Genomic DNA, 26,183 nt, shown 5'->3' on the forward strand with positions numbered 1-26,183 from the left:
CTATTATTTTAATACCCTGACCTAGATGAAGTTGTAAAAAACAAAGCTTGACAAAATACCATAGAATGAGGCTCAAAACAAGATAAATAACATAAATATATTTATCAGGTTTGGGGGAATTCTTGAATATAGAATGATATGTGGCCTTAGGAAACATAGCGTAAGTTTTCAAATAAGTCTACCTGGTTGGGGGAGAAGGATCTTTCCAAGCAAATCTTGTTTCCTGCTCTGCGCTAGAAGTCAGACTTTGACTATTGCCAGTATTGGATCCCATTCTCCACCAGCACCATCTGGAGCAGTAGGATTTAAGCCAAGTTACTTGACCTCTTAGGAAATCAACTTTCTCATTTGTGAATATTAAATGAGACCATCGATGTGACTAGCACATAATAACCACATAAGTGCAAATTCCTGAATAAAAACCTCCCCTCTGCCATAGCTAGCCTTCTCAAATCTAAAATCACTGAGCTCTTAACCTGAAAAGGTAGTTTTTCACTAATCTCTAAAATATTACATCATACATACAATAAGTATGTCTTCTAATTCTGTTCATATTCAGAGGACTAGTATGTTCCCTAACCAAAGATTAGTACATTTCTCCCTAAATTTGAAATTTAGTGGCCAAGTAAACTCTATTCAGATATCTACTAAACTGTTTACCAACCATCCTTTGGGGTCAAACCATCCTGGGTTCCCCAAAATTGACTTTTTAATCCCTACAACATATTTCTTCTTTTCTCTTCACACATTGGATCAATCCACAAGATTATATTTCTGCCAGATTTCCTATCATCCCCTTTCTATTTTGTAAAATCCTTCTTTGTAACTAAAGCCTGTCCTATACTTTCTCCAGAAGGTAATTTCCTTGTTATCTATTTTCTTTATGGGAAACCAGAAACCATAACCTGCCTAATTCTAAGACATCTAGCTAACTTGCACAATCCTGGTCCTAGTCATGATTTGTGACCTTTTTCATTAGTATCTCTCAGCCCTGATAGGACAGAGACACATTTTTTACCTCCAAACTTACTTGTCCAATATTCATTGGAGCTATATGCCATTGGGCATACTTCCATTACTTTAAATTTATAAAAAAAATAAATTAGGAATAATCTTCTTCATACTTGTCATTTTTCATTCCACTGCATAGCTCCACCATCCAGTGATTCACACAACATAGAGATCTGCAGATCTTTCCCTTACCCCACATTTACTCCACCATAAAGCCATCTTTCCTGCTAAATATCTTTCAAATGCTCTTTCTCTCCAGCCTAATTATCAGTCCTTGGCTCAGATCACTATATTTTTGTCAACAAGTACACAACTGATTATTTTGCTCCAGTCTCAATGCTCCCTGAAGCCATTCATTGGGTATACTACAAGCAGTCTGAGCCTTACATTTCTAATCATATTATTCCCTTTTCCATAGCTTCCCACTATTCTGGGATATTGTCTATTCTTAATATGACTTACATTGTCCTTTACAGCCTGAATTTGTTTACTGATCAAGCCATTTTACATTTTCTCTCCTGCTGACTCTCTAGCCACACTGTACTCATTTATTTCCTAAAATATGACCTATTCACTTTCACCTGAAAAGCTGTGCAAACTCCTTTTTGCCTCCCTCATCTTTGCTTGACACCTGGTTATCCATTTAGTGGATAATAATCCATAGTAATAATAATTCATAGTAATAATAATATTAATATTATTTAAATACTGGTCTTATCACTTACCATAGGTAAGTCATTTAATTTCTTTCTTCATCTGAGAAAAGAGGTTTGAAAAATAATCTCACCAGATTGTTTTGAGCATTAAATTAAGATAATGCTTGAAAAGACATTTACTCAAGTGCCTGGCATAGAGCAAACTACTGCTGCATGTCAGCAATTATTAATATCTTGGGGGATACAATATTATCAATTGTGGGGTGCAAAAAATAAACTTCCATTTCATCCAAAGATGCTTACAGAATTCTAAAGTCATATCCCTTTTTTTTCCCACTGCCTTAATCTTTTATAGGAACAACTCAATTATTGTTTCTAGTCAAGGTAACTTATCTTTGTGCTTTTAAAATTCCAAATTAAGCTTGTATAAGCAAGAGGGAGGAAGTGATAATCTCTTCTGCTCTTAACAGTACTTGACATGTGGCATGCCTGATTTATCAACTGACAGCATTAACTTTTTATTTGTGTTGAACATACTACAAGATTTTCATGTTTAAGGTTCTGCAGACTCTGAGATGATTATCAACACTCCCAAGGTATAGTGTCAGTTCAGAATCTATATACATGCACACATGCGTACATATATGTATACTTATATAATACATATATAATATTATACGTGTGTGTATACACATCCATAACTTGTGGTAACCACCAGATGGCTAAATTTATTAATGAGATCAGCTATTTTATGTTCACAAGTGCAATCTTCATTCCAAGGATGTGTTTCCAGTTCTCTGAAATACACAAAATGATCTAAAATCTGTATGCACGTGTGCCATTTCTCTCATTTGCCATCATCTTAGTCAAACATAATTATTTCCTGAATATCTACATCTACATTTCCCTGAATTTATATTCCTCCACCACACTCCACTTTCCTATTGACTCTCTGTTCAACATGCAAACCCCAGTGTTACTCAACTTCTTAACACGGTGTGTGAATCCTTTCACTGTCTCTTGGGTAGTCCTAAAACTTCAATTCTAACAACCCACTTCTCCATATCCTTTACTACTGATACTAGGCATAGGAATCTTGCTTGACTCAGCAGCTTTATCCAACACGGTTTCTCTGACACACATCTTTGTATAGGACAACCCACCTTTGTCTAGTTAACCCCTCCTCACCTTTTGGGTGCTTGATAAAATGTTGCTTTCTCAAGAGAACCTTTCCAAAATCCTCATTATATGACTGAGTTATTTTATTTTTTTTTAAGATTTTATTTATTTATTCACAAGAGACACAGAAAAAGAGAGGCAAAGACATAGGCAGATGGAGGAGAGGCAGGCCCCTTGCTCACAACCTGAGCCGAAGGCAGACACTCAACCACTGAGCCACTCAGGGGTCCCTGATTTTTTTTAATGTATTGTAACAGAACAACATACTTATACTTCATCATACTTATCTAGTAATTATACACTGACTTGTATGCTTGAGAATATTACCTGCCAAGAATGCAGGGGACTTGCTTTTCATTATATTTTCACTTTCTATTTCCACTCAAGATATGGATTAAAATAATTTGGAAAGGGTATGAATGTAAAGCATCATGAAATCTCACCTGATATATAATAGGAACTTAGAGAAAATTAATAGCATTAATAGTCATCATTTATTGAAAACTTTCTATATCCATTTATAGTGTTAAGTGAATCCAGAGATTGAGCTAAAATGATTAATCTAAGTTTAATAAATTTAGAAGTATCACTTATGATTATATCTAAAATAAGATGGGCTGTAATATGATCACGATGGATAGTTACAAGGCAACAGTGGAAGTAATGGTAGATGATGATCTGGTAGTCTGCCCGTGGCAGGTAGGATTTGTAGGCCTACAATGCTTTGATAACTTCAAATTTTATATTAACCAGACTTGTAAAAGCATTGATAGTTGATATTCAGTAAAGGGAGGGGACAGCTAGAAAATAAGGATAATATCTGAGGGATTTCCGAGGCACATCTGAGACTGTAGGTGTGACTGTCTCAAGTAATTCATAGTGAGGTAATCGTTTCTTGGATTAGCAAGTTAACTTATTTTAAGACAAAAATAAAGTAAAAGATTTAATTATCACTTACGTCAAACCCAATTGGTTTAGGAAACAATATAGTAGATGACCATTCAGAAAAGACCATCTCTGTCTCATGTGGAAAAGACAAAGCGTAGCACTAGAAGAAGTGAAGAGAGTATTTACAGTTTTTCAGACACTATACTGAGGGCACTTTACAAAGTACATATATATATATACTTCTAACAACATTAGTCTCCAAAGCCCTCTTTTTCAATTTAATTAAGAGGAAAAAGGATCTCAGAGAAGTTATATAAAGCAGGTTACACAGTCTGGGGAATTGGTATGGGAGTATTGCACACAAAGATGAGATTAACACTTAAGATTTCTCTCATTCCAAGACTGTTTCTATTCTACACCAAGATTAGTGATAGAAAAGTTTTTCTCTGCAAGAGAAAAAAAAATGAGACAAAATCTTAATCTTTCTCTGTCTCTCTGTCTTTGGCTCTGTCTTCAGCCCTCACTTGTTCACCCTTTTGGATATAGTTGATACAGATAGATATATATACCAACATACATACAAATATGTCAACATAATGTTGGCTCATCTTTAATTTTTTTCTATCCTATTTTCTTCTTCATAATTCAGTGAATACTGGAGGAGCTACTAGTAAGTTATGAAATTAAATCCCATTTCATTAAACTTTAGGCCCATGGCTGAATATTCAATAAGAAGAATTATCCACTTGAGGTTCAATGTGATTCTGATCCTATCTACTGGTATAATATCTTCTAATTTCACTTTTATACTCTGAGACTTGTAAAGTATTAGACATCCATGCACAACTTCAAAGTACTAATCCTGTCATTTGAGTAAGTACATAAGATGATACTATAACTTTGACCTTTTAGAAATAATTTTCATGTTTTAGGTATAGGTAGATTTTAATATACAAACTTGATTTAATCAAGCATTTATTATTATTTTTTAAAGCAAGCTTGTTAAAAACATCTTTTGCACTTAAAATTATATATAGGAAGATGAATTCCTGAATCCACTTTTTATTGGCTGAATGACCAAAGTAAGATATGACAAAGGAGATGATGATATAGGAGGGATAATGGGATTAATGTTAGTTCCTGCATTCTATATAAAAATAGTACATTAAGAATTATAAGGATACAGATATATGCATCTGGTTAAGGGAGATAACTGGTACCACTACTGGGGAGAGAGACCTTAGAAAAAAAGAATAAACTTAGAGAAAAGAATAAAAGGTAGAGCAAATACTGAATTCATGAAAATAATATAATTCCTAGAACACTAAAGGTAAAATCTCATTGTTCTTCATGACAATAGAGTTCAGCTGATAAAGGCTAGTTCTGGGAAATACTTTTTTAAGGGAAACTTAACAAAGCTAAAATACATACATATTAAAATGATAACAATTACAAATGAAGTAGAAATCAGAAACTTAATAATATCCATCGAAACAATGGGAAATAATAAATTGCCCTCATCGTAGGTATTTTTAAGGCCAATGCACAGAATAAAGGTCCAACATGACATGATGCTAGAAATATTACTCAATGTTAGAAATACTATTAAGCAGCAAAAGCTACTACAAGGTTTTGGCTAAAAACAAAACAAGACTTTTACTACAGAGTTATAAGTAAACACAGGAAACTTCTCTGTAGTGTTTTGGAATGAAGTACCTCGCTCAGTCTAAATTACCAATTGCAAGATCATTAAAAAAATTCATTTAAAAAAAGCAGAAATAAACGTTGATAAATAGCTTTGACTGAATACATTCAACAAATGAAAAGGTAAATAAGGAATAAATAGACATTTATACCTTTCAAAATAAAATTTCCAGAATATCAAGTATGTTTCAAATACCATGCTTTGAAACCATAGGCATAGTACCTGACTATATTAATTTCACAGTCAAGTGGAAAATGCATACATTAACAAATTGTTACTAGTGGGATTTCCAAGCTGTGGACCAACAACTGAATATCCTACTATCTACAAAATCATTTACTGACACATAGTTACATCTATCCCAAATTCCTATTTATTTGAAAAGATCTTTGATGTCATTAAGAGAAAATGGCATAGCATTTACTTCAAAATAATTAGCAAAAAAGAAGTCAAAGTTGGGAACTGGAAAATCAAGTAAACAGAAAACCAGATTTAGAGTAAATATATTTGCAATACAGTTTGAGGAAAAAAAATATAAAATGAACCTTGAAATCACCGTCTCCTCTCAGTTTGGCGAAGAAAGCTTAAATGCATATGAACAACATTAACGGGATGAGCTTATGAAAAGTTATCCAGGAATGACTAGAGTATTTGAGTGCTGGAGAAAAGATGAAGAAATGTCTTTTCGTCTATATTAAGAGGGGGTTCTTGTGTTTTGGGCCTTATGTCAAGATATGAGTAAGAGCTAGCACTGAGCCATAAGATGAGGAAGAAATCAGCTGTTTGAGCCCAGGAACAGATCAGAAAAACAACAAGATGAAAACAAACAAAAACATCAAAACCAAACAAAATCCCAGTAATATGCATATTATGTGATAGAAGAAAAAACAAATATGCATATTCATTTTACTGAAACAAAAGGGGATGAGAATCAGGAATGTTTACAGTAATCAAGAGACTTTAAATGAAAATTACCCAGAAAACTTACTGATTTACTCTGTACAAAAAAGTACTATTGTATTTTAGTGACCCAGTTTCCTTATTTGGTTAATGCAAATGTTAAGTATAAGAATTTTCATAGGTAGTCTAAGATCCTTGTAAATATATAATTCTTAATTTATTTTAAAGCTTTTGACCAAAAATTATCAGTCATAGTCATTGTATTTCTGTATGTTTTTCTATTTATCTTTCAACCTACCTATGCTTGTAAATGTATTGGTATATTCATTACATTGAATTTGGAAGTTTTATGCTGTTAACAACTACAGATTTCTAAACCTACAAGGTACACTTCTTTTTATCATTTCAGGACATTGTATTACCTGTATCTTTAAATACAGAAATAAACATTTCAGCAAGCAAAATAAAGACATATTATTTCATATTACAGTTTCTAATCATTAATAAATATTGATCTTGATTTTACTTGAAAAACTTACCTAGATAGTGCTACACCAGCACCAGTAGTTATTTGTTGTGTCTGTTTTCTTTTTCCCTGTACGTTAAGAATGTTTTTTTGGATCTTGGCTAAAATCGAGATTGTGCTTAGTCAATGAAACAGATTGTTCCCACTGTAGGATCAGTATTCGAACAGATCTGGGTCAATAGCCTGTTTCCAGTATCTGCCTCTTTCTAGTAACCTTGAGCATCTTATCATCTCCTGACCTCATTCCATCTATTAATGAAGTTCAGATAATAGGGGCACCTGGGTGGCTCAGTTAGTTAAGCCTCTGAGTCTTAATTTTGGCTCAGGATCTCAAGATCAAGCCCTGTATTAGGCTCCATGCTCAGTGGGGAGTTTGCTTGAGATTCTCTCTCTTTCTCCTTCTGCCCACACCCCCCATGCTCGTGTGCATGTGCTCGCTCTCTCTCTCTCTTGCTCTCTCTCTCTCAGATAAACAAGTAAATCTCTCAAAAGAAAAAGTTCAGACAAAACGTATTCCTTGGAAGTGTTCCAAGAACATTGGTATACATTATAATCCCTGACACAAAAAAATATACTGAATATTTGTTCCACACCAAGGATATTCTATACAGAAATGTTCCTAGACATATCCATTAATCTCTGAATGTTTTGCAAATGTTCTCTAGAGTGCACAGGGTCGGCTTCAAGTTTTGGGGTTTTCTTTTAATGCTACAAGTGTATTTTTCTTTGATTGCAATTGATAAACATATAAATGTATTCTGAGCTCTGTGAGTGACCATTTTGGAACTGAGTGCCACCTCCAGAATTCAGTACCTTATCGGATTTGGATTTCAGATCACATTAATATGAATGGTTCGTTAATGAACAAAGAACAAAACTAAGCTTAATGAACAGGTGACAATCACGCTAGGTAAAGTTAGGGCCAATGCATAGTGAGCTAAATCAAATAAAGGTTCCTTGTTATTTTTAAAGAGGAAATTTCAAGAAACACTAACTTTTGACATGGCACACACAGTAAGACATGCTATGCAAATCCAAAAAGGACCCGATATTCTTAGCAATTGATGCTTTTTTCACATTCTGAGCAACAACTTATTCCACAAATTATAAATCTTTTTTTTTTTTTTAGTTTGAATTGTGTTGGACACATAGAGATCTTTCTAATTGTTTTAGTATTTTATGCATGAGTTTTGGTTTTGTAATTTTATGCAAGCTAACTAGTTTATGTGAATGCATACCTTAACCATAGGGAAATAACGATAGACCACATTTTTTTTTTGCCTTTGATAAATGTTCACAGTTTGAGAAATATTATTGTAGTAAAAAAAAAAAAGAGTTACTATTCTGAAATTCAGAGTCCAAAATTAAGTGTCAACCTTCCAGTTTCTGTGAAAGCTTTGGTATTAGCTTAACCTCACTGAATTTCAATTTGCTTCCAGATAAAATAAGTGCAATTAAATTAATCCTGTCACCTTTACAAGGTGTTTGAGAGAATTAAATGAAATCAAAGATGTTAGTGTTCCTTATAATCTGTAAAGCACTGTATTAATGTAAGGGATTATTCATTCCATCATTATTAATAAACACTTGAACTTGCTACATCACAACATTGTATAAGGCATCTTCAAAGAAAATAATGCTTTAAAATGCAAATCAGTTAGTGAATTCATTGTCCCTTTCATGATTTGAAAGGTTTGTCTCACACAAAACCCATATTTTCAGTCACAAACAAAATTCTGCATTTTGGGTCTTTGCATGAAATTGGAGTATAGGTTGGAGATATGCAGTAATAGAGTTTTACCGTAGACAAAAGGTTGGGCTCTGCTGGGCACCCTGGGAGACTTACTTAAATTCTTGCTGGTCTTTTAGTTACACCCCATACAGGATATAGTTTGCTCCATTAGTATCTTTTGCAGGGCTGATCAAAAAATACAACGGGGGTGGGGGGTGGGGACTGGGTGGCTCAGTCGGTTAAGCGTCTGCCTTCAGCTCCCATGGTGATCCCAGGGTCCTGGGATTGAGCCCCGCTGCTGGACTCCTTATTAGTGGGGAGCCTGTCCTCTCTCTGCCCGCTGCTCCCCCTGCTTCTCCTGTCTCTCTCTATATATCAAATAAATTAAATCTTTAATATATATATATATTCTGATATATGTATATTCTGCATAATACTGATATATAATATCTATGATTTATATGTTCTAAGATAAAGTACAGAACATATATTTAAAATAAATGAAAAAAAGATGTGTAAACATCATCTAAAAAATGACACTATAGATTTAATTTTTTATCTAGATTAATGCCTACTGATTTCCTAAAGAATTTCTGGCTCTTACATAAAAATATACAACAGGATAAAATTCAAATAGAAGCAGAAATAGAATATGAAGTTCAAGGAAAACATAAGAGATGCAAATTTTATCATATACTATTTCCCAGTTGCTTCAAACATATAATTACCATGTTAACATCTGAATAATGATGTGATTGGTGAATATATGACGATGTAATCATTGCTGGGCATTTAACTTTCAAATATTTTATATGGAGGAAGGTGCCTGGGTGGCTCAGTCAGTTAATTCAGTCAGGCATCTGCCTTCAGTTCAGGTCACGCTCTCGAGTTCCTGGGATCAGGCCCCTGCCAAGGTCTCTGCTGAGCACAGAGTCTGCTTCTCCTTCTCCCTCTGCCCTTCCCCACTACTGCTCATGCTCTCTTTCTCAAATAAGTAAATAAAATATTTTTTTAATTAATGATAAATGTGCCATATGTGTCTGTGTGTAGGGTTATTATTATTATTTTTTTGTTTATCATTGACCAAAATATATAATTTAAGTTTGAGCCTTTCTTGATATGAACCTCCACAATGCCCTCCCAAAGGCTTTATGCATATATTGATTTATTCAAATATCAATCAATAACTGAGCATTATTTACCTCCAGTTACTATTTCAATGGCTCAACCTATTTATAATGCCATCTAAAGCATACATATTTGGCTATTTTAAAACACCTAGCCTGTATTGGAAATTCATTAAATTCACTAAAAATTCTTCATTAACTGTCTGCTTAAATTAAAAGTTTTGCATTTTTGTTTTCTATATTTTCTGTTAATTTATGTGCATTATTTTTGTACTTACAGTGAGAATAAAAACTGCTTGAAAACAGAGTAAAGTTCTTTTGAATTTTCAATAAGAGTGCAATGTTTGGCCAAGTGCAGTAGGGTCCAAAGACACATTTGCTCTATGAGTAGCAGCAACTCGAAAGAAGAAGGAAGGAAGGAAGGAAGGAAGGAAGGAAGGAAGGAAGGAAGGAAGGAAAAGAAAGAAAGAAAGAAAGAAGAAAGAAAGAAAGAAAGAAAAGAAAGAAAGAAAGAAAGAAAGAAAGAAAGAAAGAAAGAAAGAAAGAAAGAAAGAAAAGAAAGAGGCTGAGAACTGAACTTGGAGAAATGGTTTTAGAGTATCTGTGTTTATTATCAGGAATAGGTAAGACCTAAATATTTGCAAAGTTAAATAAAATAAAAATTTAGAAGTCCTGGTGACAGGCCACTTAGTCTATGCTCTGGTTCTTCGTGTGTATCTTCCATTTTGTCTCGCGTGCCTGGGTTTGCACGCTTACATGCCAGCCAGTGCTCTAGGACTGTGTAGTCTACAGAGAAGGGATGGAATCGATATTATTACAACCCTTTGTGCACGTACATGTGTTGTTTAATCATGCACTGTTCCATTTAATTATGTCATATTAAGTAGACATTATTCCATTTTGAAAGTAAAGTCAATGATGCTAAGAGAGATCGAGCCATCCACAACTTCAGAAGAAGAGTGGATCTGAAGCTGGTGGCTTCCTAATTAAGCACCCACGATCCTGCTAGCCTAGCCACTTGCCTTCCATGAGGGTGTCTCTTCTGGGACTGCAGGCCTGTTCTGGAAAACCCTGACAATCTGTCTCTTGCTATGAGTACTCTTGGTACCATCATTTCTCTGAACAATACTCCACGGAGACTTAAATTTGGGGCCTTCCCTCCTTAACTGACAGAAGTTAGTGTTATCTCTAAAACGAGGTTATTTTTTCCAGATATTATTGTTTTTGGTCTTTGATTTCTCCATGATCTCTCTGTACGGGCTTAACATTGTTGAAATTATAGATGATCTCAGTCCTTAGCTGTATTGTCATAAACCTCTCATCAGTTTAAAAGAAGAAGTGATGGGAGATTCCATACACTAAGTTGGTTTTAGCCAAACTTTGAGGACTGAGAAAGAACTAGATTGGAGGATGAAATGACAGACAGTACATTCGTAGAAAAATCACTCCCAGGTGAAACCTTTGCCTTTGAATCCTGAACTGCGTATTCAAGTAAAATTCTATCCTTCTTGGCTAGAAAAGTTCATTTACAAAATGCCAAAAGCCCATTAGGACTAAAACAATACACGTCTGGACTTTGCAGTCTATATGTCTCTTCTTTTACATGTGAGATGACCGAATCCTCAGCTGGAACTTTAATACAATCAGGAAAGTTTTAATTATGCCAACTTTACACATAGGAAAAATGACATCTCAGTCATGATGTCTAAATTTGCATGGTGAACATGGGGACTGGTTTGAGGACCTGAAAAGACAAATGTAGAATTCTATCTCTGGTCATTTCATGAACTCTGTACGTGTGTATAATAAGAATAGTCACTGGTATCCTATCTCGTCGTCGAACTGGGTCTCAAAATAATTACTTGTGTATTCCTACTACTTTACCCAGTTGTGCCATGGCATGATGATAGAGGATGTTAAATATCACGATCTTGTCCCTGTTGTGTGCATAGTGTGGACTTTAGTAACTATTCTGGAGAAGAAAAGGAAAATAAAGCCATATAAATAAATTCCCCAAGTAAAGCTGCATAAGGTGGATGACATGTAATTCAGCTCCACATACCCTCATAAAACATATAAAAGTGAAATGTGGGGTTGTTTTATGACTCATGATTAAGCACATTAAACTGAAGATTAATGTTGTGATTTTAGTCCCACCATTATAAGTGTCTCAGTATTAAGTCACTGTAATGACTGAATCACTTTGTGCAAATTGCTCAAAGTATCAGAGACGGAAAATGTTGGCTAAACCTGAAATAAAGGAGTGTGTGTGTATATACAGCACCCAGGGAGAGGACGGGTTAGGTCAGCTGGTGCAGGCGACTAAACCATTTCTGGACAAGCCGGTAGTGAGGTTTTTAACAGCTCATAATCATAAATATTCAAGAGATCTTAGATATGTTTTTTGTTCACTAGATGTGAATATTACAACCCAAATTAGCATATGAATTCTGAAGATAACGCTGGTGATATGAATATGTTTGCTACAATGTCATTCTGTGATTTGACTTAATTCTACTCTTAATTCTTCCCTCACTTTCTCAAACAATAATTTTGCAGTTTTCCCAATGTAATAGTTCACTGGTTATTCCAGTAAAATTATTGAAAATGATAAAACTTCTCAAAACGTGCAGGTCTCCATGTGAAAACCACGGAGCTGCTTTGTTGGCTGGCCTTGCATACACTTGGCGTCTACTGGGGGCATCTCCATCCTGCTTTGGAGAACTGCTTCTTCCTCCCACTTGTGTGAAGTGTCTGTGGGGAAAGCAACCAGGATACCTAGACCCTCCTGGTTAAATTTGTGCCTATGACCCCCAACTAGAAAGTCGGATTCTTCTTCCTTGACATGTGGAGGAAGCAGAGAGAGCAAGGACCACACGAGGTAGAGCTGCTTCCTCTTCGGCAGTACAACATCAGCCTGCCCTGTGTCCTCGGCCTAAGCTCCCAGCCTGTCCTGACTTCAGAAGCTTGTCCCTTCCCAGGTCCAATCTGTCAGTTTTGCTCGGACTTTTTGAACTTTCCCATAAACTTACATTAAATTTATGTCATTTACTTTTCTTTTTATACTTGTCTCTTCCTTTCTTTCCCTTTCCAATCTTTCCCTTCCCTCCCCTTCCCCTCCATTCCTCTCCCTTCCTCTCGCCTCCTTTCCTTTTTTTTTTTCCTGAATCAGATTCTGTTGCTAGCAAACAAACAAAACAAAATGAAAACAAAACAACAGAGAAAAAAGAATCGTTCACGTATACAGATAATTTGGCTGAAAAGCCTGATAAATGAACTTTACATTTTGCCACCCACCATGCATCCGCATCTGATTCCAGAGGCTTTACTCCAACTGTTGATGCCTCCTAGTAATTGTGGAGAGGAGGAATGAGGAATATGAACCTCCACAATGCTTCCCAAAGGTTTTATGTATATATTAATTTATTCAAATAATAATTGAGCATTATTTACCTCCAGTCACTATTTCAAGGGTTCAACCTATTTATAACGCCATCTAAAGCAGACATATTTGGCTATTTTGATACTAACACAGGGAAGGAAAAAAAAAATCAAACTTGTAGAAGAATAAAACCAAAAACTTCCTTATATGGAATCGCATATGCTTCCTTTTCTTTTACATACATACAAAGTGACCTCAGGCTGCCGCCTCTGACGTGGCATGGTGTCCAGCAAGTATCCCTTTTAATAGCACTACAATTTGAGAAAATGACACAACCTGAGAAAATCTGTACTGCGGTCATTCTTTTCTTTTCTTTTTTTTTCCACCCCAGGAACCATTATTTAAAGATTTTACATAGACCTGTAATATAAAGACTCTGCTTCATTTTTAGATCCCAACTGAGGGTCATGAAACATATACTTAGGAAAGGAATTTTATAGTAAAGCCCAGGATTAAAAATTCAGATTTGTGTGAAAAGGAACTGCCCATATCTGAGTTCTAGAATACATAGTGAGCAAATGAAGACTGGAAATATGGAATTATACCAAGATTTTGAAAAAACAAAAAACAAGTGATATCTACTGTCACTATAAAGCTGGCGTAATCTCACTTAATCAGTGGCTATCATCCCAGTAATTTCTATAACTTTAAAATATGCATTTCACTAGATTTTTCATGACTTAAACCACTTGTACAGGAAGATATAATAGGTATCGCTGGTATTCAGGAGTAGGGAGTCTAACCCTGTGGTCAGTGCCCTTCTCCTATGGTTTGTACAGCCTTCTGGATGAGACTTGACAGTGAGAATTGGCAGAAAAGGAATGAGCCAGCTTCTGGGAGTTCCTGTAGACACAAGGAGAAGCAAAGGCTGTACAGAAAAGGCAAAGTTATGGAATTACATATGTTCATGGAGAAATGTGTGCATTATGTGTGAGGGTGTGAGGTTGGTGTCGGTGTGAAGATTTTTTGCTATAAAAGGGAAAACTATAAAAATAAGCAACAACTGAGCCAAGGAGGCAAAGATAAGGGGCAGGGTGGGAGAGAGAGAGAGAGAGAGAGAGAGAGAGAGAGAGAGAGAGAGAGAATATGGTCAGTAGAGCAAATGTTTATTTCCCAGAGTCACAAGATTTGGGCAAATGAGGGAGGTTGTATTTGCATCTACCTTTTATCTGAATTCAGTCTTGGCACATCTCCTCCACTCTTTCTTCTTTGATAAGGAAGACAGGACTGCCTTTGACAGTTTAAACATATTCATCCAATTACATGCTAAATTCTGAGCAACACTGAACCTCCTGTTGTGAAAATGCCCTGCAATACAGATTTGCAGTCTTCTAGAACATGATGTTTATCTAAATTGTCTGAGTTTCCTGTCAAGTTCGACATACTAAAGAGGAGAGAACACTGTCAATCTTTTTGAGTATTTTAGTAGATTCTTAAAGAAGTTACCAAATCTTTATTTATTTATTTTTTATGATGTAAATTCCTACTCGGTGCTCCATTTAGGGAGAATCAATGCCATTTGATTTTGCAGTGTTGCAAAATGCATGGATGGCTCAGCAATTCAGGCTTCTTTCTTCTCACCAATTGTTATTCCCATGGAAATATGGATCAAGTAATAAAGAGAATGAAGTCATTGCTGCAGGCTGGAAATAGCATCAGACTGACAGACAGGAAACTGGAATTTTCTTCCTGATTTCTGCTACTCACCAGTGGAACGATTTGGGCATGTTCAGAAAATCTATCTGAGCCCAAGTGCCTGCATATAAAAATAAGGGACTTAGGTAGGGGGCCACTTGGGTGGCTCAGTTGGTTAAGTGACCGCCTCTTGATTTCCCCTCAGGTCATGTTCTCAGGGTTGTGGGATCCATCCCAGGGAAGAGCTCCACCTCCAACCTCGCCTCCAGCCCCAGGTCAGGCTCCACGCTGGGTGGAAAGTTGGCTTCTTCACCCTCTCTCTCTCTCCTTTGCCCCTCCCACCACTCACATATGCTCTCTAGAACGAACAAATAAATCTTTAAAAGAATGCATTTAAAAAATCAGGGACCTGGACTTTATAACAGATGATCTTAAAGAGGAGTAAAATATGTGTGCCTCAAAATGTGCCATTTGGGCATGTGGATTATCTTCAGGGGAAGGTGATCAAGAACCAGCAGATTCAGGATAATCCATTATCGCTCCCTTAACTGCCTAAAGAATTTCAAAAGGGGGCCTGGCCCAGTAAGAGAGCAATTACCAGAGATAATTATTTTTTTTTAATCTGATTATATGCATCTGCTCTTCTCATCTTCCTGTAAAATGCCCTCCACCCTACTGAAACACAGGCCCTGATCCCACTTCTTAGCTCAGGATGGCAGATAAGCCTCAATTGCCTGATGGCTTTTGGGTCTCACATTTTTAATGGGCTCCTGTTTGTACCACATTTAACTTGTTTTTCTTCCTTTAATCTATCTTATATAAATTTTATCGTTGGTCCATCCAAAGAAGACAGAAGAAGATAATTTTTTTCCACCTTACAATCTCTAAAATATAGTCCATTCTAGATCAACGAATACATTATTTAAAAAATATGTCCTATTTTATTTGAAATTTAAAAAAATAACATAAAATAAAAATAAAATAAAATATAGCTCTCTGTATCCATATCTATTTCATGAGTTCAATGGAACTCATAAGATTATTTTGTAAGCATTTAACATGTCAATATTTTTGCAAAAGAAGTTATTTCAAAATGTAATAAACCATTTTTTTCACTTTTCCCACAACTCAATTGAGACTTCTTTCTCAATAGCAGTGACATATCTCATGGTCACTGTTATAGGAACTGTATATTCAAGCTGAAGGATAAGTCCCCTGGTCCTATCTTTTACACATGGATTTTAGTACCTAATATTTAGCAGACTTGGCTTAGAAAATTCAAGTTCAATGTTTCGCTTTATTTAATACTTTGAGGTGCTCCTTTGGAATATGATAGGCAGTAACATTTTACAAAAAAGTTTTTAAGAAAAATCTAATGTATTTGTTAGTAAAATAACAATGTCTCCATGCACTATTTAATTTCCTCCACAAGCTTTCAGATATTGTCCGTATCAGTGAAGTGATCAATGATCTTAAAAAAAAAAAAAAAAAGGAAGAGACTTTTATGTGAATGTGATAGAAAGTAAGTTAAATAATATTAAGTGATAGGGGAATTGGGGAAGAGACATAACGTCAGCTAAGATGGTTCAACATGAACATGGATACAACAATATATTTAGGGAGGATTTTCAACATGTTTTGAAGCAATGCTAATCTGTTGTTAGTTTTGTAATGAAATTAAATATAATTCCATTGCATATTATTTCATGTCTCCATTATAGCATTATTTTTATTGCAGTGTAAACATTTGTGCAAATATCTGTTCCTCCAGTAGATTTGCTGGTCTTAGCTTTGAACTCTAGGTCTTGAAAAATACCTTTTGATCAGCAGGTGTTTGAATGCTCCTACTCGGCCTTCTGTGCTAATCTTAAAAGTCACTGTCTCAAGGAAGACTTCCCTGTTTTCCCCAGGGTGAGCCAAGCCCTTTTATGACACATGTTTACAGTTCCAGATGTTTTCCTTTAATTTACTATTTTGTAATTACATATGTATTTGTGCCTTTTCTTTCCTCTAGGCTTTAATTATGTAAGTTTCAGGTGTACAACACTATAATTTGACATCTGTATGCACAAAGTGATCATCACCCCCAAAAGTCTAGTTACCATCTATCACTCCTACAGCTGGCCCCTTTTTACCCTTTTTGTCCACCCCCACCCCCTCTCCCTCTGGTAACAACCAAGCTGTTCTCTGTGCCTATGAGTTCGTTTGTGTTTTGTTAGATTTTTTTGTTTATTTTAGATTTCACATGAGTGAAATCCTACAGTATTTATGTTTCTTCTTCTGACTTATCCTATTTACCATAATACTCTCAAGGCCCATCCATGTTTTCACAAATAGCAAGATCGTACTCTTTTCATGGCTGAGTAATAATATTCCGTTGCTTTCATATTTTGGCTATTGGAAATAGTGCTGCAGCGAACATATGGGTGCATGCATTTTTTTTTCAAATTAGTGTTTCTGTATTCTTCACATAAATATCCACTAGTGGAACAGCTAGATCATATGGTAGTTCTGCTCTTAATATCTGAGAAATCTCCACACTGTTTACAACAGTGTCTGTACCAATTTACAATCCTACCAACCATACACAAGGGCTCACTTTTCTCCACATCCTCTCCAACACTTTTTACTTCTTGTCTTTTTGATAATAGCCATCCTAACAGGTATGAGGTGTTATCTCATGGTGGCTTGGATTATTTATTTCCTTGCTGATTAGTGCTGTTGAACATCTTTCCACGTGCTTATTGACCATCTGCATGTCTTCTTTGGAAAAATGTCTACTCAGATCCTTTACATATTTTGTTTTATTGACTTTATAAGATTTATTTATTTTTTTGAGAGAGAGTGTGTGCACAAAGGGAGAGAGAGGCAGAGCGAGAAGCAAACTCCCCACTGAGCAGGGAGCCTGACTGGGGGACAGCTGAATCCCAGGGTGCTGGATGACCTAGAAGCTAAAGGCAGACACTTAACTGACTGAACAACCCAGATACCCCCTTTGCCCATTTAAAATTGGATTTTGAATACGTCTGAACAGGAAGATGATTGTACATGGCACATCTTTCTTCTTTTTTCTTTTCTGTCTTTTTTTTTTTTTCCCCTCCTTGTTTCCTTCCACTGGAAATAAGGGTTAGGGTTGTTTCTTATAACATACCACGCATCAACTCCAGCATGCTGCTGCTAGTTTAGGATTCCTATCTAACAACACAAGGCAATGCAGGCTTGTTATAGCAGTAGCTAAATACAGGAGATACACCAACAGTAGTATATCAGTAAACTAAAGAAAATCCATTTTAACCTAGACATTCTCTCACTAAATGTTAAATGCTATGGCTTCTTCGAATGAGAGTAGCTAGGATCCATCTCTCTGTCTATCTATCCATCTATCCTACAGCTTGACTCTTTATGAGGAAAAGTGATTCTTCTATTTGAGGAAATTTAAAATAAACAAAGAACATAACTATAAATTATTATATTATGCCAAGTGACAATGTAAAGCTTTGGTGAAGGTGCATGTGTGTTGGGTAAAACTTTCTTTCTGTGCTCTTTGAAAATATACTCCCATCTAAGTCTGATTAACATATTTTAAAAAGTGACCCCCAAGGCCATCTCACTAATAATTCTTTATCCAATAGATCTTGTTTGAGAATTCCCTTGAAAGGAACGAAGTATGTCAGATAAATTAAATGAATAGAATTGATGTAGATTAAGAGTGATGTACATTCTGAGTCTGAACTTTTAATTTCACTAAATATTATTTTTCATCTTCATGATCACATTACATTGAAATGTTGGAACTTCAATTTCCTCTACTATTTCATTTAATAAAGCCTTTGTCTCCTCTGAGCTCTTAAGGAGATGTTAGCTTTAAATCACATTGACTTCACCCTTTGCAATTTACATATGTTGAAGAAATAAAAGCCTTTTCAAGAGTCACCACAGGGGCCTGAGAAGCCTCAAAGGAGTGTTAAGACCTTGAATTTAATGTGAGCTGCCTCAAACACAAAACACAAATCCTCCCTGTAGAATACTAATGGCTTTTGTGTACAGTTACATTTCCTTGTGATCTTTTGTAAAGTAAAGGAACAGCCCATGTATAAAACAGTCTTTGTGCCGGTGATTGGGAAACACAACTCCAGCTTGGAGGCAAAAGGGCAACTTTCCATAGATCATCATTACATGGTGAAATTTACACTGGATTATTAGGGGAAGCTTAGAAATACATATTTTTTTAAGCAATAATATTGAAATTGCAATTCATGATTGTGCAACACATGCCTTTAGTCGAAAATCAGATTTCCATGAAGATTTATTCAAAAGGGTATTTTAAATATCTCAAATATAGTTGCAGGTTTGGTCTTTGGTACCTAACAATGGATTTATTCTAACTTGTCTTTTTTTTCTCAAGCTATAGTTTTACTGTATTTTCTAGAGATGTATGCCTGGTTTTAAATATCAACAGGATTTATGCAAGAGCACAAAAAGTTCAAGGGATACAGATTTCCTGAAATCTCTGTCCTGTCCTAATAACATCTTTCTTATATAATTCACATGCCACTAAACGCTCTGGGAAAGGTTTCAACATGATAGGAGGCCAGTGATGTGGTAAGAAATTTCTGGTAATGTTTTCTTTGGGGTAACTTGGAAATTTTGCAAAACCCAGAAGTTCATAAAAATAACAATGAAGAACACACTATGGAGCAAACAAACTCTTAAATCCTGTTCTCAAACCTGGCTGCACAATTTTATCACTTCAGGAGTGGATGATGATGATGATGATGATGATGATGATGTCTGGAACCTGCTCTAGATAAATTGTATTGGAATCTCTTAGGTTGCATTGTTGAAAGGTGATTAATCTGAACTAAGGTGTGTAAAATACATATTAAATTTAAAATATGTACTATGAAGCTAACAAACATACTAAAAGGGATTTTGTCCTTAACTAGACTCAGCAGACTCCTTAGAGCTTTTATTTGAATAGGTCTCACCCGTGAGCCCTGTTGGGATTGCCACACGTAGTTTGAGGACAAATCCTGCTATTTTAGTTTTGCATGAAACCAAGTGCTAGAATTGATGCTATATCAGGTTTGGCATCAGAGGGCCATTATATACTAACTCCTAAGTGACATGGGACATATAATTCAACCTCTATGCACTTTCATTTTTCATCTGATAAAGAAATATATATTATACTTTTCTATTTGTAGGAATTAAGTAAGATTTGAATAAACATAATTGAGTCTTGCGCCAAGGCCAGGGTAGATATCTAGTAAAATTGGAAGTTCCATTTACCCCTTCCTTTCCTTCTACCCTCATGAGAGAGGATGGGCTTTAAAAGACCCACAAGCCACTAACACAATTATACACATGTTGTGCGTGCGCACACACACACACACCACTTTAGACAGGTAAGAATTATTCTGGCACCAACATGGGCAATAATACCCTATAATATTCCTATAGGGGCTATTCCAACACACACAACATGATATAAATTCCTCCTCCCTTTCCATATGTCATCTCTACACTCTGCCCACAAGTGACCCACATTCTGAGTTCCTGAATGAAGACCAAATCATGCCCACTCTTCCCTGTGCAGCTTATCTAGTCCTACCAGATCTGTCCACTCAAACTGTGGTTCCTATCCCTAAGAAATAGTCCTATGTGAAAGAATTTCTACTCATGATGATTTAGAGTGTAGACTGAAACCTACATTCCTCTGTGTCTTTCTCTTCTCTTCTGTATATAAATCTCCACTGTGTTGATATCAGACAACCTAAGTCAAATCTTTCCCTTTACATTTTTACTCATGGATTTCATACCAAATTCTGGTCAGTAGATCGATGAAATAGAACATTCTCTGGAAACTAGGACTCAGAACAGGGGTCCCATGAGTCCCCATGAGTAAATCAGAAAATATACCTATGATTGTAACCTAAAAACAAAAATATAAAATAGACACATTCCAACTAATGCACTAGGGATAGGAAGTATACTGTTCTTCTGAATGACCCCATAAAAGTTGAGGGGTTTATAACAAAAATGAAAGGTCAATGGAATTATTTCCATAATGAGGGAAAACAGACATGAGGGTCAAATTTTGGTCTTGATATGAAACTCCAATATCAATGAACACTGAATTTTTTTTTAAAAATGCCTAATGACTCCAGCACTAAGCTTATCTAATGACAAATGCAGAACCACCACACTGCCACAAAAATCTTAACAAGAATACTGATCATTAAGTGGATTTTGCCATTTTCTCTACACTTAGTTATATGTTCTACATGGTTTATAATTAGTAAGTTTTATAGAATAGTTGAAAGAAGAGACTTAAGAAAAAAAATTTTGTTTAGCCCATAAAATTTCAGATCTTTTCCCCCAGGGGGATAATTACCTGTGGTTATGCAGTAAACATCACTGCAATGTTATTAGTGTTTTGAGTAGTTTGGGGAATAGACTGAGGGCTGGTCTCAGGAGGGTGGGAGATGGGGAAGATAAGACAAACCCTCCTCCTTCTCACAGTAAACAACAACCTCTAACTCATTTTCCAGAGGTCAAAAACATGAAATATAGCTAAAGTAATCTATTAATTAGGAGAAAGTGTGCTAGGGGATTAAAAAATGATCCTGGTAAGAAGTAATGAGAGTGCATTTTAATGGTGAACTTAGTAATGGATGAATCTTGTTTGGTGGTTTCTTGATCAGTGTTCACAACTAAGCAGAGGGGAGCCAAGTTTTTCTCATTGTTCTAAAGGCCATCATCAATAATATTTGCATATTTTTCTACATTTGGAAGCAATTTCATGATTCTAAATTCCAGTTTCTGACTCATGGTGTTGCTATGAATTCTGCTCTGTTGTGCTTGATCTTCTAACTGTCTCACCCTCTCTTCCATGTTCCAGTTTCTAACAGGACATCCAAGAGTTCCTGGCATTGAAAGACTTGAGCTTATCCAGACATATACCAGAACTGGAAGGTGTACAGGGATTTTGAATTGCAACTGCCGCGTTCTAAAGAGAACAAAGCAAAGGTTTAAAGAACAGAAATCCTTGTCTAACATCATTAAGTAAGTGTTGCTGAGGGAAGACCAGCTATCAACTCTAATTGGAGATAATTAGCAGAGTTGAGTAGTTGTGTTACCACCAGGCCACCACCTCCACTGGCCTTTCCCTTCCTGGTCGGCCCTCCTTTTTCTTTCTTTCTTCTTTTCTTTTCTTTTTTCTTTTCTTTTCTTTCTTTTCTTTTCTTTTCTTTTCTTTCTTTCTTTCTTTCTTTCTTTCTTTTTTCTTTCTTCTTCTTCTTCTTCTTTCTTCTTCTTCTTCTTCTTCTTTCTTCTTTCTTCTTCTTCTTTCTTCTTTTCTCCTTCTTCTTCTTCTTCTTTCTTCTTCTTCTTCCTTTCCTTGATGGACACAGCCATGAGTATAAAAGATTTGACAAAGACTTCTCAAATATTTATATTCAACAGGAACAAACTCCTTCAGATTCTTCCTTTTTAAGAAAACCTGTGGCTTTGGGGTGTCTTGGTGTCTCAGTTGGTTAAGTGTCTGACTCCTGATTTTGGTTTAGGACATAATCTCAGGATGGTGAGACTGAGCTCTGTACTGAGCTCTATATTGGGGGCATGGAACCTGCTTAAGATTCTCTCACTCTCTCAGGGCACCTGGGTGGCTCAAGTAGAGCACCTGACTTCGGCTCAGGTCATGATTCCAGGGTCTCAGGTTCAGGCTCCTGCTCAGTGGGGAGGTTTGGGACAAAGATCCCTTTGTCCCCTCTCCCAACTCCTGTGTGCCCACCCGCTCTCTGTCTCAAATAAATAAAATCTTTAAAAACAAAAACGACTTTCTCTCTCTCTCTCTCTGCCCCTCCCCATGCTTCCCTCTCTCTCCCTCCCTCTCTTTAAAAAAAAAAAAAGTGACTTTTACTTTCAACAGGTAAAAGTAATCGAAAGATTTGAAAGATTATGGCTATAAAGAAAAAATGAAGGCTTAATGTTTCTAATGTATGACTTCAGTTGTTATTCATTTTTTAAAGATTTTATTTATTTATTCATGAGCGACACGGAGAGAGAGAGAGGGAGGCAGAGAAATAGGCAGAGGGAGAAGCAGGCTCCCTGTGGGAGCCCAATGTGGGATTCGATCCCAGGACCTCAGGATCACCACCTGAGTCAAAGGCAGACACTCAACTGCTGAGCCACCCAGGTGGCCCTTATTTATCTTTACCTTCCCAAATCCTATCCATTTACAAAATCTCCTTCTCCAATAGGCCAACTTAAACTATTCTAGAACTGTTATTTCTCCTTCCCTTTAATTTGTAGTACAGAGGGGACATTTACTACTCAATTGATAATAAAACAGGAATCCCCACCCCGAATGGCTATTCAGTTTCTCCTATAATTTTCCTTTGTCTTTTGTGTTAACAGATAGTGTATTTCTTTGAGCCAGAAGCCATGTCTTATATATACTATTGATTTCCCCATAACTCATGAGTGGAGTAAGCTTACGTTTGTTGAATTCTTATAATGTTCTACTTACTGTGCCAAGTATTTTATAGATATCATTTCATTTAATCCTTATGAAAAAACCCTTGAGGTAGGGCTTATTACCTCCATTACAGATAGAAGAAAACTGAAGTACAAATACTAGCTAAAATAACTCCAAGAACTAAAATTTAGTGAAAAGTAACACAGGCAATTAAACCAAAATCTTCCATCTGCCGACAGTGATCTTTTTACTAAATAATGTTGGCTATACTTACTATTAGGTGTACAGTAGGAGCTTAATAAATTCCTAACTATAATGATATTTATTATTCATAGAGCTTAAAATATGTAAGAATTTATGGCATATGATATATATGAGTATGTGTATTTATGATTGTGAATCATGTGTATGTATGATTCAGTCTTTAGAGAAAACTTGTTTTCTGTTTTTCTGGATGTTCAACGTTGTTTAATACTAATTAAGACCATGAGCATGAACAGTGCTTAAATCTGTGTTTCATACTAAATTTATATGTTACAAGAGAAGAATATATTCAGGCAAGGATGCTAGTCACTTCTACTGGAATCATTTGCAGTCCCTTTATGCATTGTCTAAGAATAGTTTGCAATGCATGGTTTAACACAGACCTATAACAAAAACACTGTATTTGGAAAACTTTTCTTAAATAAAAGAATGACCACTTAAATAGAAAAATATTTTAACCATGAAAATGCATTCAATGAATCTGAGAAGTAATTCTTACAAGAATATTTTTCTTCCAGCAGATGTTGTTGACTGATTATTCTCTATAAACTGGCAACAAAAACAAAGCTTACAAAAAGAAATGGCTGTCTCAAATAGAATTATTTTATTTTTTTTTTGTTTTTTTTTTTTTTTATTTATTTATGATAGGCACACAGTGAGAGAGAGAGAGGTAGAGACACAGGCAGAGGGAGAAGCAGGCTCCATACACCGGGAGCCCGACGTGGGATTCGATCCCGGGTCTCCAGGATCGCGCCCTGGGCCAAAGGCAGGCGCCAAACCGCTGCGCCACCCAGGGATCCCTCAAATAGAATTATTTTAAAACACTCACGAGTGTCTACCCATCCAATGTATATATTCAAGCATATCCATCAGTTAATCTTAAAAGTAGCAACATTTTATGGGCAACTTAAACTATTTAATTTTAATATGCTTTGCACTTGAAAGTTGTAATATAATAGACAGACTGTGTGACCTTGTTCTCGGAGAAGAAATGAAGTCAAGTAGAACATTCACAGTCGGGGTTTGGAGGTTTCAAAATGCAAGGCAGAGCTTAATTTAATCAGATATTTTACAACAATGAAGCTTTATGAACAGAATGAGAGTCAAATTTACCAATTCAGGGACAACGAGTTCCCTGGAGCAAAATTTTAAAACCAGTGTAAATGATCATAGATTATCTCATTTCATAGTTAATTTAGTGAGGATGAGAATTAGTGATATTGTATATATGGATGAATAAAATCAACACTACCATTCTTTAGCAGTCAGCATTTGGCGGGATGTGTTGAGAAAGTTCTGCAAATTATCTATCTCTTCATATTTACTAATATCACTGTCAAAGATTATCTAGGATTTAATGACCGCAATTTCACCTGCAATGTTAGTTTTCAAAATACGTTAATAGCAATGTTTTACATATATATATATATATATATATCAATTAATCATGTATGCACATGTGTACATTATTATATGTACATAACCAATTGATACTTAATGGCAACCATGATCATTGCAATGATCATTTGCAAATGATCATTATGTAATAATATCTGCCATATTAAAAAGGACTCCTTTCCCCCGTTCCATTATCAATATTTAAAGATTTGATTTATTAATATAATTCCATGTCAGTAACACATAGCTACCAGAACTGCAGTTATGTAATTGAACTGTAAGTGCTTTGGTGGTGACCTTTCTACCTACATCAGGACCTGGGTAATATCGGAGCTTAAAAGTAGCTTAAAAGTATCGGATACTAATATTCGAGAAGCTAGATGGGGGTGAGTGGGGTTGAAAGAGTTATGTCCTAAAACTCATTGATTTTTGAATGGCATTTCTTTTGTTTATTTTGCTACTTTTCAGGTATAAAAATTAGATTCGAATGGAAATGACTTCATGATTTCTTATACATATTAATCTCCTGTAGCTGATATCTTCTATTCAAAAAATGCACTTAATAGTCCCATTTCCACTGCTCTGAGCTCTGTACCCTTCTCACATAAAGTATTTATTCATTCATCAGTCATCATTCAATACATTTTTGTTAAGTCTGAAGCAGTCTCTGCTAAAATGAGAGACACAGGGGTCAACAAGGCAGAGACCCTGCCTCTGTCTCACAGTCTGGTGCGTGTTCAAGTCAAACAAAGGGAGAGTTGCACCAACATTGAGGAAAAAAATAGGAATATCTTATCTGGGCTTTGGGGTTAGTGGTTGTGGAGACTGCCAAGGAAGGTTTCCCAGAAAAAAACTGGGTCTAATATAAATTCTACTAGCTATTATCACCTTGCCTTCATCTCAGCAGGTACCACTGCCGGAGGTGAAATCCACTGGACAACCATAATTACTCATCATTTCACTCACTTTCAATGGTGGTTTATTGCCTCTACACAATTATTTTCTCTTTCACTCCTCTCCCTCCCTCACACTCCCAACCTCATTTCACTTTTCTATCTCTCTTTTAAACCAGAGACTTAAGGATAAAATATAAAATTGAGATCCAAAAACTCAGTTTTATTAATGTTGACATACAACCAGTCAAGGTATTGTGTGGTTCAACTGACTCATAAAGTGTAAGCAACACATTGAGTGTGAACAGAAGAGGTAGTAGAAAGATCACATAAAATGTTTTGGTT

This window comes from Nyctereutes procyonoides, unplaced genomic scaffold, assembly GCF_905146905.1.
Source record: "Nyctereutes procyonoides isolate TBG_1078 unplaced genomic scaffold, NYPRO_anot_genome, whole genome shotgun sequence".
Lineage (NCBI taxonomy): Eukaryota > Metazoa > Chordata > Mammalia > Carnivora > Canidae > Nyctereutes > Nyctereutes procyonoides.